The sequence below is a fragment of the Triticum dicoccoides genome, chromosome 4A, assembly GCF_002162155.2.
Source record: "Triticum dicoccoides isolate Atlit2015 ecotype Zavitan chromosome 4A, WEW_v2.0, whole genome shotgun sequence".
Classification (NCBI taxonomy): domain Eukaryota; kingdom Viridiplantae; phylum Streptophyta; class Magnoliopsida; order Poales; family Poaceae; genus Triticum; species Triticum dicoccoides.
This window is the reverse complement of record NC_041386.1, coordinates 503837533-503852623: the sequence shown is the minus strand read 5'-3', so window position 1 is coordinate 503852623 and position 15091 is coordinate 503837533. Positions and strand designations below refer to the sequence as shown.

The 15091-nt window shown below is 44.1% G+C and overlaps 1 long non-coding RNA gene across 13 annotated transcripts in view; it reads right to left on the bottom strand.

Moving 5' to 3' along the window:
* Positions 1 to 6115, bottom strand: part of LOC119286433 — an 8193-nt gene extending 2078 nt beyond the window's left edge. For 3 of the 13 annotated variants that reach the window (XR_005140432.1, XR_005140430.1, XR_005140433.1), the window contains exons 1-10: positions 5598 to 6115; positions 5107 to 5499; positions 4861 to 5033; positions 4100 to 4177; positions 3720 to 3818; positions 3120 to 3635; positions 2340 to 2469; positions 1320 to 1799; positions 976 to 1151; positions 256 to 336 (exon numbers count right to left, since the gene is read on the bottom strand). This is a non-coding gene — a long non-coding RNA (uncharacterized LOC119286433). The remainder of the gene's footprint in view (positions 1 to 255; positions 337 to 975; positions 1152 to 1319; positions 1800 to 2339; positions 2470 to 3119; positions 3636 to 3719; positions 3819 to 4099; positions 4178 to 4860; positions 5034 to 5106; positions 5500 to 5597) is intronic. The other 10 variants (XR_005140437.1, XR_005140438.1, XR_005140436.1 and 7 more) reach the window with 10 other exon arrangements.
* Positions 6116 to 15091: the final 8976 nt, after the last annotated feature.

The window sequence follows — 15091 nt, the reverse complement described above, 5'->3', positions numbered from 1 at the left end:
GCTCTCTCTCTCTCTCTCTCTCTCTCTCAATTCAGGGCAATTCATTAATATATGTTGCTCCTTTCAGTTCAGGGCCTTCCTTTTCTTGTGCCAGTACACATGCCACCTAAATCGATATGGCTGAAATACATGCCATCACACATGCCACCTACATAGAAATGGCTGAAACACCATTCTAAGAAATACATTACACATAAGCTTGATGGCAGAACTACATTACACATAAGCTTGATGACCAAAAACATGTTACTCAACCTCGATGCCAGGTAACAGGAGCATCAAAATCTTGGTCTTACAGGGATAGAATGATCTGCAATCTGCGTCTTCCAATAAGGACTGCATTAGTAGCAACTCGAGATTAGAACATTGTTGTAATCATCTCTTATATCTGAATTAGATTATAGGATACCCGTCCCGCAAACAAAATATTTGGTTCTCTTACCCAGAAATAATGTTCAGATACACTATCTTAACAATCAGCTTCAAATGTGCAAAACAATTCTAATAAATGTAGCTTTAGTAGATAAAAGAAATTCAAAAATGTCTGAAGACATTTCAACTTATTTCTTAACAACACAAACAACTGGCACAAACTACCTTTTTAATACTCTTTGTTGATTGTACAAAAAATATAAAATAAAAGCTAGAGCAAAAATAACATTCCTGAAACTTTGAACCAGTAAGAGTTCCATCCGGAAAACAATCGAGGAACAATGGAAAATCTTTAGCTTACACACTTTTGTGTTTTACTAAATTCTAGTTGGTGAGTATTATATAGAATGCTAATGGCACACTGAAATCATAATAATAAATGCTAGAGATAGATAATCACCACCATAATAGAATTTTATTAGAATATGTAGCAATGTATATTGTGATTCCTTTTTTCCATCAACCTACCTAAATTTGGATATACAAATGATTAGCATATGCCATGATGTTCTACTTATCAACTTAGTATGAACAACCATATACCTTGACAAAGTTCAGATGCCAAATCATTTCAGCAGCCTTGGTGACCAAATTACAGGAGAACACATTGTGCGGAACCCTATGAAACATCCAGAGGAGGTCGTAGCTAGCTCCAAAATGACTATTATTCTTCCATCCTCCTCCAGCTTCACCAGAAATGCTCAGCTCTCTTCACCCATCTTCAAAGAAAGTACGGTTGCAGTAAATAGTGAGAAAGGGTAAGTTGTATTTTTTTCTTAGTTAATTATGGAAAAATAAATAAGCTCGAGTTGGATGTCCATCAATCAAAAATAAAAGGCATAGAAGAAAGAAAGAGTAAAAGGGAAAGAGAGGAAGTAAGCGGGCACCTAAAGCGATGCCGGCAATTCAAGAAGGAGAGAGTAGTGAGCGTTCGTTTTCGTGCTCGGGAGCTTCCATGTGGCCTGATGTTGTGCAGGGCGGGCACGCCGGATTCCCCTTCCTTGCCCTCTACCTCCGCACGCGCAATCTCGACTTGTTGGTCAAACCGCACGTGGGAGCCAGCGCATGGCGCCCCTCGGCGTGTAGGGCGGTGATGCTCCCCTGCGGCACGCAGGTCGACCTTGACAACTGCCGACTGCAGTAGGGCCGACACGAACTCAAAGCGGCGGCTTTGAGAGAAGGTGGGTGCGAACTCTTCCTCTTTCTTTCTTCCCAGATTCCATTATATTCCTAGACAGAAGTGTGAGACGTTTTAGATAGTGTTGCGTTCATGCCTCTATAGGTTTTTTTGCTCCGTCTTCTTTCATCTTGGCATGTTCCTTCTACTTGAACAGACCCCACTTTTAGAGTTGGCTTCACCCTCACACCTTCAAAGGAAGAACGGAAAATGGCCTGAGTGAGTCAATGTTCTCGCTACTAAAAAAAGTGTAAAACTTGATTCCTTTGCTAGACTTTCAGTTTAATTTAGTCACCAGAATATCGCCTTGTGGTGAAGCTTTGTTTTTATTCACATGACAAAAAGTAAGGCAAATAAACTCTTTTTATTGCCTTCCAAATTTCAGGAATAAAATATGGATAAGTTTGAACATTGCTCTAGCTGAGAATCGAAATACTACAAAAATATAGAAAAAAGCTTTGTGCTATGAACAAATGTGTCGGTTCTTGTTACTTTTTTGTGTAGCTTTGATGAAGGTTGTTAAGGTTCAAAGAGAACATATTATTGCATCAGTGGGAGTGTGAATAAAATAAGAGGGTGAAGGCAACTTGCCATTTTAATAATAAACAATTTATAAGGTCATAGAATCTATTGTATTTTCACATAACAAAATAAGGGAGCACACATGAATGCCTTATGATTCGATAAGTACCTTAGCTATATTGTTTATTCAACATAAGAAGGAAAATACCTTGCAAGCAAATATGGTAACTGAAACAACTCAGAGACGCCTGCTGATTCCTACTTCCTTACATTCTCTCTGGACCATGGTTTATATCGTAGCGTGGAGCACATGGAGCATTCATTGGAACTATTGGAGGCTACACCAAAACATTACAGAGTTAGTTGAGCAATCAAGACATGTAAAAGAAGTAAGTTGTATTATTTCTTGACACCTACTGCACTTTCTAGGACGAACCAAACAGTAATTATGATGAACAGAAAATACATGATGCTATGGCCTGTCTTTATGAATATGCAAAGCAGCACCATACTTTCTGCATTGGGGAAACCTTACTCTCTCTCTAATGGAAATATGTCCAAATGAGTTCCAATGATACAGTGGGGAAAACTAATGGACATACCAATTTTTTCCAGGGAAGCCAATGTACACATTTAGGCTATGCATTCCTTTCATATATCTTCTCCTGACTGTTGTTATATCATTTTGAATCTCTGAACATATTTGTATATTGCAGTTTGATTCTTCCAAAAGTAATAATAAAGAAGAGCATATTCTAATTTATTCATGGATTAAACACATATAGTGAATTATCTGTCATGAGACGGCGGGGAGAAAATTAATTTTATTCCAAGATGTCTGATGTTATGCCATATCGACATGCATCAAAACATAAAAAGACTCTACGAAGCGCACCCAAATTATAACAGTTGTGTGATGAATTTTATGTGCAAAACCAATTTATCTGTATCTTAAAGACAGATTTTCACAGTACATTTTGGAACTTACCACAAATCGCAGGTCAAATACGTGGCACCATCTGATCATCTCCAGGAACCATACATTCAACCTTCCTTGTAAACGATCATCCACCACACGCAGATCCACCCGATTCTTGTTAACTGGCCATTCAGCCTGAACTCCTTCACAATGTTTTCTCCCATCAGGATTATAAGATTTGGATAAGTATGCTTGAACCATTTCCTGCTAGTGGAAGTAATATTGATTTGAAAAAGCCCAATAAGCCGTTGCCAACAAATATCTGACTCTAGTACATTTTTACTTGCTTTGCAACATCGGTTGATGTGAATGATAGAATTTTGTGGTAGAAACTAAGCACGCCCCTTGGGTTCGGCTCATCAAGCTTCAATCCAGCTTGCCTAGGGAACTTAATTATCTCCCATATCACCTTTAACTATGCTATTGACTGTATCTACTTGCAACTTCAGGATCTTCGTATGCGACCTGATACAACCCTTGGACACCTACGTCGTACTCCATTCTGTGAAGCTATGCCGTCGCTGGCTGCATGAACACCAGGACCAAACCGTCTTGGAGAAATGCTTGCACTTCCAATCATACAAAAAAATATTTGGACAATAATCTGACCTGCTTGTCCTGAAGCATTGCCACTCGCATGTTCTGGTGGATCCGCAATCACCTCGTCACGCCCACGAGTACTCAGACCGTCACACTATTTAGATTCATCTTCAGAAAAAAAAATCTCTTTCAGTAATGCAGAGCACATTCCAATCTATAAACTAATTTTGTAGTTCAAACTGAGCCTTAGCATCACCACGTGTATAGAAAAAGTCGCATCAACAGTTCTTTTCATGAAGGATTTGTTAATTTTGAACAAAGGAGCATTACCATCAAAACATAACAAAGTTGGCTTTAAATCAAGAAATGTCCTTTGTGCAAGAACTTCTAGGTATAAATCCTATCATGCAAGCTTCCACAAAATGTGCTTATAGATTCAGACAATTTACCACTGTCACCATCATCGCTATCCAATGCAGTTTTCCCAAGTAAGCAAGTTACCATTTCTTCCATAGCTTCTGCAAACTCTGTGTACATTTGATCACAATGAATTGTGAGTGTACTATTACACAATCACATGCTATCGATTAGAAGTGACTTGGGCACCGTTATTTCGTTAAAAAAACTATATCTAAGGAATATTAGAGCACACCATATACGATGTTTGCTTACAGGTTCGATGCGACATTATATGCTTAAGTTCCTAATATTCATAACAAGTAGGAAAAACTCCCAGCCAAACGATGTACACATGAAAGAAACAACACACTTTTTTGGCATTTGCTAAATAACCAGGGGAGTACATACAAAACGTAAGATGTCTTGGAGCTTCAAGGTCTAACAGTATATATATTGCCTTTTGCTTACAGGATCAAAGGAGAATGTAGCACATGACAACAATGTAACTGCATGAGAAAGAACTTAGTACCATCCTCCGCTCACAAATTACAAATTTCTGAAACTTCTCACAAATCACAATAGTTTGCATGGGATCTCTAATGCATGGGTAACTAAACCACGAGGTTACTATTCCAAACTTCTCTACCTTCACTTTTTTAATTATATGCTTGATCAACTAAGAGATGATTTTGAATTAGCTTGTGCTATTTTCTCAAGAATCCTTTTGTGCAAATGGAATCAATCATCAATCATATCAGAAAGAGAAAAAAAACAAGAAACGAGATTATTTTAATGGCAAGCAAAACTTTACTTGGTTCAAGAAGTGGTGGTTGCCGACCTCCTCCCTTAAGTCGAGCACCGCCATGACGGTGCCTACAGTGAGCATGTCAGCGCCAGCGTCCCGGAGAAGCGGGCTCTCCTTCCACATTGACACAACAACACCAGATACATCAAAGAGGCCAACCAGGTGAATGACCTGCAGCGCTGCTCTTGACGGTGAGATCTTTCTGGCACTTCCAATGATAGTAAATGAACCAACTAAATAAAAATTAATTACCATGCCCACCGCTGCCTAAATCTCAAGTACTATTCGAGGAGTATTGCAGGAGTAAGACCGGCATGATTTAAATGTGTGGGCATACAGTACGTTGGGTGCCGGAATTGATACAGAACCTGTTGGCGGCGTCGACGAATCCTAATGTGACGAGGAAATACATGGCAAGGTGGTTCATGTCCTGCTTGTAGATCTTGACATCGCAGCTTCCGCTCCCACTTGTGGCGTATCACGACCTTCTTCGAAGACACGATAGAGGCCACGGAACGGAACTGACTGCACCACGATGAGGGAGGCTGGGTGCAGTGATGGTGGTGACGCCCATGAGAGGGAGGGATCTTTGGGGAGGGGCATGGGGCGGGAATAGAGAAAATGGAAGATGGCCGGCCAGGGGACCTAAAATGTCACCATGAAACACGCGATGAGGACGAAAATCCCGCCAAAATCAGTATCAAGCGCAAAATAAATTGACGCCCAAATTAGGATTTAGAGACCTGGACGTGGGCGAGGAAGGCCGTCATCGGAGGGGCACGCAGCCCACGGCGGCGAGCTCCAAGACGCGGCCATGGCGGCACCTGCAGAGAGGAACGACGCTCAGTTCAGAGGAGAGAGAGAGGTAGGGGAAAAGAAGAGAAGGGAGAGAGGGAGGCACGGCGGCGGGATCCAGCTGCCTGCTCCCGGCGAGGTCAAGAAATCGCTCGGGCGAGGTCGGACGGGAACACGCAGCGGCGGCGGAGGACGGGGCTAGGAACCCTAGCAGGGTGAGGGAGTCATGGGTGGCGATGGATTGTATTCTGTGGGCACCTGCAGACCTGTGGCCAAGGCATATATCAAGACCTTTTCGCCGCCTAACCTTGACGAGCAAGCGGATCCGACAATGGAGAGAAGGGTGGGAGCGGTGGAGGTGGTCGAGCGGGAGGGAAGCAGGGGCGGCGGCGGCGGGCGGAGCGAGAGATGAGGGCAGCGCCAGGGGTGGATCGAGAGGAGGGTTTTTTTTCGTGCGAGGGAGGCTAGGGCGTCGTCCGATTTTTTGTTCGCTAGTCATAGTTGTCTTAACCTACAAAATTTTATAGATTTTTTTAGGATGAAAAAAACAGCAAAGATGGGATGAAAATTGACCGACAAAAACTACCAACTGCTTCATTAAAAATAGAGATCTCGCTTATGTAAGGTGCTCCTTCCATCTCGCCTGATGTTGTTTCCTGTGGTATGTCTACTGGGTCGTCATAGTTTCATCTTTTTTTGAGTAAATAAGTTTCGTCTTTTTTCCGTTCGCTGGTGCTCGTTCGTAGGTTTTCTTTGGGTTTTTTTATTTTCTTTTGGTTTTTCTTTGTTTCTCACTAGTTTTCTTTATTCGGTTTTTATTTTATTTTCTTCTGTTTTTCTTCTTTCTTCTTAATTTTTTTGAGAGTACGTCCAGGCATATCATAGCTTTATAGAAGATAGAGTTGTATATGCAAGAATACTACCACTCATTGCATACGAACACCACACACCCAGGTAAGACCAAATACAACTATCAACGACCAAACAAAACTACAAAGCAAAAGCGCATGTCCTGACCGAGAACAACGTCGCGTCTCGACTAATGTTGGGCACCTCCGAAGACCACCGGCTCCCATTGAACTTTGTTTGTCAACGCACCATCCACCCTGAATGCCGAAGAGAAGGTGGCAAATGAATGGTAGGACTGATCAGCTCCGAGGAAGACACGTCTTGGACACACCGATGACAGACGTACATAGTGCCACCGAGGATCGAAATAGGACCATGATTAACAGTGGGGGAAACAACGAGGAACCAAGCCGTGTCTCCAAACACGATGCTCCCAACAGAGGAGCGACGTCGAGGACGTCGCCATCGCGCTGATCCTACAACAAATCGAGGCTTTTGCCCAGAGACAATAACCAACTCCACACAAGCAAGGGAGATGTCGAATACACATCAACAACGCCTCCAAGAAGGAAAACGACACCCACATGTGCCATTGTCGTCAGCCTGGCAGAAGCTGTGCAAGATTTTCATCCGACCATCGCACATCTCCACACCTCGAAGGAATTGGGTAGCACTGTCCAAGTAGCCTAGAACCGCCGCCACTGCAACACCTCACCGTCGTAGCTGCAAAGCCGAGGACCGCATGGCAGAGAGAAGCGCAGTCCAACCAACTCCTTCCACCTGGCCGAGGGACAACAACCACCAACACCTTCGGCAAGAGCATGGAATGACCCTGAAGGCTGTCACCCACTCCAAGGGACAGCCTTTCGACAACCCATCACCTAACCACATGGACAACTCCCACGCCGGCACCATCGGGAGAGCAACCTCGCTCGCCACCCAACCCAGAGGTGGCCCGATGCTCGCTGCTCACCAGGAACTCTATCCTAGCCTAGCCATCACAGCGTCGCCACCATTCTGGTTGATAGATTGGGCCGGCGCCTCCAAACACATCGACGCGCCAATCCGCCTCACCAAGACCACCACTCCTCCATGCCTCCCGCTGTGCACCGTCGACGGCCACAACCACACCGAGCCACCACCCCTCCAAGACCACCACTCCTCCACGCCTCCCGCTGTGCACCATCGACAGCCACAACCACACCGAGCTACCACCTCAGCCGCTTGCACCACCATCATGCCCAGCAGCCATGGAGGCCCAGCATCACCACGCCTGAAGGTAGCAACGACCGAATCCCGACTGGCCAGATTTAGATCCGGGCGAGCCGAATCGGACCGAGCCGAGACCCCTGGCCGTCGCTGCCACAGGCAGCACCACCTGATGGGGCCGCGCCACCATCACAACCACCGCGCCGAGCCGCTGCTGGAACTTCGATTCCCCACGCTGCCAAGCTCATCCAACGGAAGAGCGCCACACCATGGCTAGGAGGAGCAGGCCGCGCCGAGGAGAGACCCCGCCGCCCCGCCGCTGCCGGGGCTTTGCCCGACAGAGACGAGGGGAGGGGAGGGATGGGGGATCAGGGGGGAGTTGTAGGGTTACCCCTGTGTCGTCTCAAGGAGGGACGCGGGGCTCGGGGTTCAGAACCTGGTGCCCACAGACATATTTGTTGCTCTTTTCTTCTTTATTATACCTTGTGTTTTTCGTTAGTTTTCGTCAGTTTTTCTTTTCTTCGCCTTCATATATGTTGATTTTCTTTGTTTCTTTCTCGATTTTTTCCTTTCTTTTTGTTTCCTTATCGGTTTTCACTGCTTTTTCTTTCTTTTTCTCCTTTTTTTTCTTTGTTTCTTTCTCGGTTTTCACTGCTTTCGAAATACACGATGTACATTTTTCCCCTTAAATACAAGTTTTGAGCGCCTTTTTGAATACATGTCAATATTTTTCAAATACAGGTGGACATTTTTTCAACGGGAATAATTTTTTTTCTCACATAGTGTATATTTTTCGTATACATCAGGAATATTTTAGGACATTTGACATTTTTTAATACAATTTTTTAAATATACTTTTTTATTTATGCCTTTATTCAATGTACATTTTACATTTCTTTAATAAATTAGAAACATTTTTTATACATGTGTAAAAAAATTAAATATGTGGTCAACATTATTTTTATACACAGTATATATATTTTTTAATATATTTTTTTGTATACAAGTAAAAAAACACTAGGAATTAACATTTTTTGTCTACAGAGTTGTAAGCGAGCCGTGTAAAAAGTAACGAAAAAGAAAGAGAATAAAGGTGATAGAAAAAATCACTAGCCAATGTCTTTCTTGGGACTTCTATTATTGCATGAAAGTACAAAAAACAGACTCCAATGTTCACATCCTAGTGCTAACGCTGAACTTCGAGCCTTTGCCACTGCCACATCCGAGATTGTATGGTTTCGATGGCTCTTGAGTCTTGACTGACCTTGGTGTTCCATTTGATGCTCACATATCTCTCTTCTGTGATAGCATCACGCTGCTAGTATTCAGATCGTCAAGGATCCAGTTAGGCTTAAGCTAGCTAACCAAACATATGGACGTGGATTCATCATTTATGCGCTCTCAGTGAACTATTCGTTTCGTTTGAGGGCGCCTCAGATACTTCAGACTTAAAGTGTATATTTGCATCATCCAGACGACAAAAGGATGACTAAGAGGCTGTCTAGTGACGATGCTAACTGTAAAATCTGAAACACAGGGCGGTTATATTGTTCCTCAGCCAGCTCTTTACAATCATGGATATCAAGTAAAAGGATATCGGAATCTGAAAAACTTAAGTCATGTCTGTGTAATGACAAAGTTTTCTCGCAAAAAAAAAGACAACCTCTAACTTGAATACTTGATGCTGAGGAGAATACACGAAAAAACATTTTACTTTCCAGAAACTGGGTGTTAATCTGCGTATTCTCAATCTGATGATATCAGTTCACAACAAACTTCCTGAAAGCGCAAAAAAAAAAAAAAACTGTTCGGGTGTTATACACATATTATGGTGATCTGAAGAGAATGGCAGCCAACATCTTCCGGAATACGGCTGGGTGAGTGCGCAAGCTGCTCCAAATCAAGACAGATATGAGCTACGTACGTACACAATGCCCTTGCTGTCCAACAGCTCTAGTAAGAAACCGGCCAGGCAAGCAAGATTCGCTACCAAAAACAAATTCTTGGAAGATGAACATGATTTTTGCTCTAGACAGGTGAGCATGACTAACTAATATTTTTTGTTAATTAGAAATCCAATCCTCCAAGTACCAACAGCGTATTAATTCGACCATATACATATTTCCGAAATCCACGCTTTTCTTGAGAAGAGAGTGTTAATTAATCAATTGGCCAAACCCATCTTTGACAAAACAACACAAGCATGCATGCGCCGATGCACATGCCTCTGCTCCGCATTGAAACAGCAGGTGGCGCACGGCTGGCAGCGAGTTTGAGTGGCCTTGACTGACACCGGACGGAGAGCCCCAGGTTTGGGCACCGGTTAAGCTTCTTGCCGCAAATGGCTCCTGCCTCAGTGGCTTACCAGTGACAAACAAACCCAGCAGCATGGTTTAACGTTGCTTTCATGCATAATTGCGCCTTGGATTCTTGCGTGTGTTGTCTAGCCGAAGCGGCAGAGAGAGTTGGATTGCTTATTTTGTGCTGGTGCAACTCACTCCCCTGCTGGCTTGCTTTGGGAATATGTGTAGTTGGGGGCAAGTGACTGTTGGATTCAAGTTTGAAACCAACCACCCACCTGTACTTTTATGCGTCGAGCTCCAGTTGTTCGGTTGGTCCTCACATTGCTCGGGTGTGCTAGTAGTGATGGTAGGATTATTGCTTGGAGAGACACCATGAACCACTATTTCTCTCTCCGGAAAAGGCAACGTCGTCGATGCCTCAAGTGTGGCCAACCGAATCGAAGACGACATGGGATGGCCGACTAGAGACGAGCGTCCCCGTTACTCGATCTAGCTACACCTTCACCATCGGCGGAGCCCATGTACGTACGCGCTTCTGGAAGAAAAACGGTGGGATTTTCACCGGGGTTCGAAGTTTGCGCTCATCTGAATGAACTGTTGTGTCCGGCCGGTGAATGTTTTGGCCGAGGTTCAGGCCCGGCACGTTGGCCCCACTTTGCCGTGAGAGGGAAATGCACACACATGCAAATGGTTCTCTGCTTTGTGTGTAGAGGCGGCAGAGGGAGAGGTGATGAACCGATGAAGGTAGCCCCGTTGTCCCGAGCAAACCAGACTGATCTGGTCCAACCTGGTTCAGCTAGATCTACTGCTCCTCGGTGCGTGTTAGGTTAGGTACGACCCGACCTGGTCACTTCGCTACTGCTCCGGGTCTGGGTTAATTATCACTCACGCGAACCCTATAGCGACTTACCATGCAGTAAGATTTCTTCTCTTCGAAGAAGAATTGTTCCTCGAGAGCAACTAACGAGTGGTCGGGTTAAGAAAATAAAATTAAGGCGATGATTTCTCACCAGTGCTATTGCTGTTTTTGTTGTCACAAAAACATCAGCGTCACATGATTTTAATTCTAACTCTTCAATAATAAGCAGTTATCTGTTGATCAGAGTTTCTCAACGCGCACGTGCAATAGACGTACATGCACCAAAGAGAAAGGTTTCAGGTGTACCCGTGTTGCACTGCAGCTGACCTGGTCTGGTCAGCTATGACCCAATACAATAACCAACAATTTCTTATCTAGTACGTATCTTCCAACCGCACACGGATACATGGTTTGATTGGAAGTCTTCCATACAATTGACTAAATCGCTACTCAACGTTCCACTCCCACATACTCACCACAAACGGGTACACTTAACCTCTAATCTAATTAACCAAAGAGCCCAACATTCCTGTCCAGGACCTAGCAGAAAAAAGCCCAAAAAGTCAGTGTGTATATGAATGTGTAAAAAATCTACACTATCTCGTTATCAAATTCTTTTTTCAACATTATCGCAATAAAAAAAAGGACTTGGTCAACATTGAACAGTGATGCAGTTAAAAATGAATTGATCATGACATTAAAAAAACACAATATGGATGCAGGCGTAGACACTCACAAACACGTACATGAACTCGCCTCAATGGACGTGCACACACATACCCTATCCAATGAGCACCTCAGAGAGACTAAGTCGATGGATCTTGGACATTGACGAGAACGTCGCTTTCCCACTGAAAGAATATCTCCGCTTTTACAAGACACCAAAGTGTCAAACCTGAGTTTGGGTCCCTGGTGGGTTCGGGGGCGCCACAACCCTCCTAATCATATTTTTTTGCGAATGAATTAGATCTACTATAAAGATACACTGAAAGTAAAAAAGCACACCCAAACATAATAAAAATTACATCGGGGTTTTTGGATCACCGGACGACCATTACCATCGCCAAAACGAGCTGCCAACACACTGATGTCGCTGCTCCCATACCGGAACCGGCCTGGCCTTGTCGATGACAGCCGGAAAGCCTTCATGCATGTGCCTCTAAGGACCAACACCCCAAGCCGCAGTCGTGGTCGGATCCTTAAATCGATTGGAAGAACATGACACCAAATCTCGTCATCGCGTACGCATTGCAAGAAACCCCAACCTCACTGCCGCGAGAAGCCGATAGGAATCTATGCCGACGCTCCGACTAATACATCCTGATGGGTGAACTCGAGGTTACTGGAACCCAAAAAAACTGACTACAGGGTGAAGCGACGCCATTCATCCGAGCACCGCCACTACAAGGACTAAAATCCTAATTTGTCTGCTAAACATAGCCGAGGCGCTAGCATACCCTCCTTACCACCTCCCGGCAGGCGGACGGGAGGATAATCCACGGACTCTCTGGCAGAGATCGAGAGGAAAGAAAAGATGGGAATTTGTCCTCCAGCAGCGACCAAAACGAGCTACCAGTGGCTCGTTTGCCAGCAGAGATCGAGGAGCAGCCTCCACCATTGCCACAATGCTCGTTGGAGAGCCGTTCATGGCCCACTTTCCAGGGCTACTTCCGTTGACATCTAGGATATCATATCTGAAGGAAATATGCCCTAGAGGAAATAATAAAGTTGTTATTTTATATTTCCTTATTCATGATTAAGGTTTATTATTCATGCTAGAATTTTATTGATTGGAAACTTAAATATATGTGTGAATACATAAACAAATACTGTGTCCCTAGTAAGCCTCTACTAGACTAACTCGTTGATCAAAGATGCTTAAGGTTTTCTAACCATAGACATGTGTTGTCATTTGATAACGGGATCACATCATTAGGAGAATGATGTGATGGACAAGACCCATCCGTTAGCTTAGCATATTGATCGTTCAGTTTATTGCTATTGCTTTCTTCATGTCAAATACATATTCCTCCGACTATGAGATTATGCAACTCCCGGATACCGGAGGAATACCTTGTGTGCTATCAAACGTCACAACGTAACTGGGTGATCATAAAGATACTCTATAGGTATCTCTGAAGGTGTTTGTTGATTTGATATAGATCGAGATTAGGAGTGACTCACTCCGATTATCGGAGAGGTATCTCTGGGCCCTCTCGGTAATACACATCATAAGAAGCCTTGCAAGCAAAGTGACTAATGAGTTAGTTGCAGGATGATGTATTACGGAATGAGTATAGAGACTTGCCGGTAACGAGATTGAACTAGGTATGAAGATACCAACGATCGAATATCAGGCAAGTAACATACCGATGGACAAAGGGAATTACGTATGTTCACTAGTAGAAAAAGGGTCAAATGTGAAGCACATTAGTACCGGTTTGAATTTGAGCCGGCACTAATGCGACCATTAGTGCCGGTTCCAACGGCTAGGCGGGCGGGCATCATTAGTACCGGTTCGTGGGCAACCTTTAGTACCGGTTCATGCCATGAACCGATACTAATGAGGCTGTGTCAGGCTATGGTCAGGCTGGGGCCCCCACGAAGACCTTTAGTACCGGTTCATGCCCTGAACCGGTACTAGAGTTTCTTAGTACGCTGATTTTTAGTCCCACCTCGCCAAGAGAGAGGCAGTATGAGCGGTTTATAAGCCGTGAGTGCACAGACAATGACGAAGAGTTGCAATGCTCACCTGCATGTTGATTAGCTTCAAGCCTTGCGGAATAGCATAGATTGCACTGAGCTATGTGCAGTGCAGTCTACACTATTCCGAATGGCTTGAAGCAAATTAACTAGCATTGCACCTCTTTTTATTTTTTAAACTTATTTGAACTCTGGACTTTTTTTGTGTTCAGTATGCAGCATTCAAAGCGACGTCATCAATTTCCAACATGTTCTGACATCATTTGTTGTTTTTCGGTCATTTACCTAATTGTTTAGAGAGCAAAATGACCGTGAAATTGAAAATCACTACAAAATGAATTTTGAAAATGTTGAAACTTGGCATGGTATCATCATTTCACCCGCATAGCATGTGCGAAAGAGTAGAGAGGGCCACGGCAAAAACTGGACGCACTTCGTGTACAAACTGGACAAACTCTTTCGGAGTATCAGGGTTTCGAACGAGAACTCATCTGTTACACGTGCACTTCAATGTTTTTTAAACTTATTTGAACTCCGAACTTCTTTTGTGTTCAGTATGCAACATTCAAAGTGACGTCATCAATTTCCAACATGTTCTGACATCATTTGTTGTTTTTCGGTCATTTACCTAATTGTTTAGAGAGCTAAATGACCGTGAAATTGAAAATCACTACAAAATGAATTCTGAAAATGTTGAAACTTGGCATGGTATCATCATTTCACCCGCATAGCATGTGCGAAAGAGTAGAGAGGGTCACGGCAAAAACTGGACGCACTTCGTGTACAAACTGGAAATAGAAGAAAAGAAATAATGCAGAAAAGAAAAAACTATACAAAAAATTACTCAAAAATAAATAGAAGAAAATAAATAATGCAGAAAAGAAAAAACTATATAAAAATTACTCAAAAATAAATAGAAGAAAATAAATAATGCAGAAAAGATAAAAATATATAAAAAATTGTTGGCGCGCTGTCCAGTGGGCCTGCCAGACCTAGGGTGTGCAAATGCACGCCCAGAAGGTCCAGCAGACTCACAGGGCAGCGCGCCCTAGTTAGGCCCAGAAGCCTGCTATATATAGAAGCTCGAAGGAGCAGCCGCGGCTGGGTTTATAAACCAGTGCGGCTGCCCTTCGCTCGGCGAGGTGGGACTAAACATTTGTGCACCGCTGGTGGCAGCGCACAACCATTAGTACCGGTTGGTGGCTCCAACCGGTACTAAAGGGGGGTCTTTAGTACCGGTTCGTGGCACGAACCGGTACTGAAGGGGTCGTTTCCCTTCCCTTGGCCTGGCGAAAATTGGCCTTTAGTACCGGTTGGTGGCTCCAACCGGTACTAAAGACCCCTCCTATATATATTTCATCGACCACCAGTACTTCTTCTCGATCCAACTTCTTCGTCGCGCCCGTCGCCCATCGCGCGCCGCCCTCGCCGCCCCCGCCGCTCGTCGTCGCCGTCACCGCCATCGCCCACGCCACCCGTCGCCCCCGCCACCCGTCGTCGTCGTCACCGCCGTCGCCCC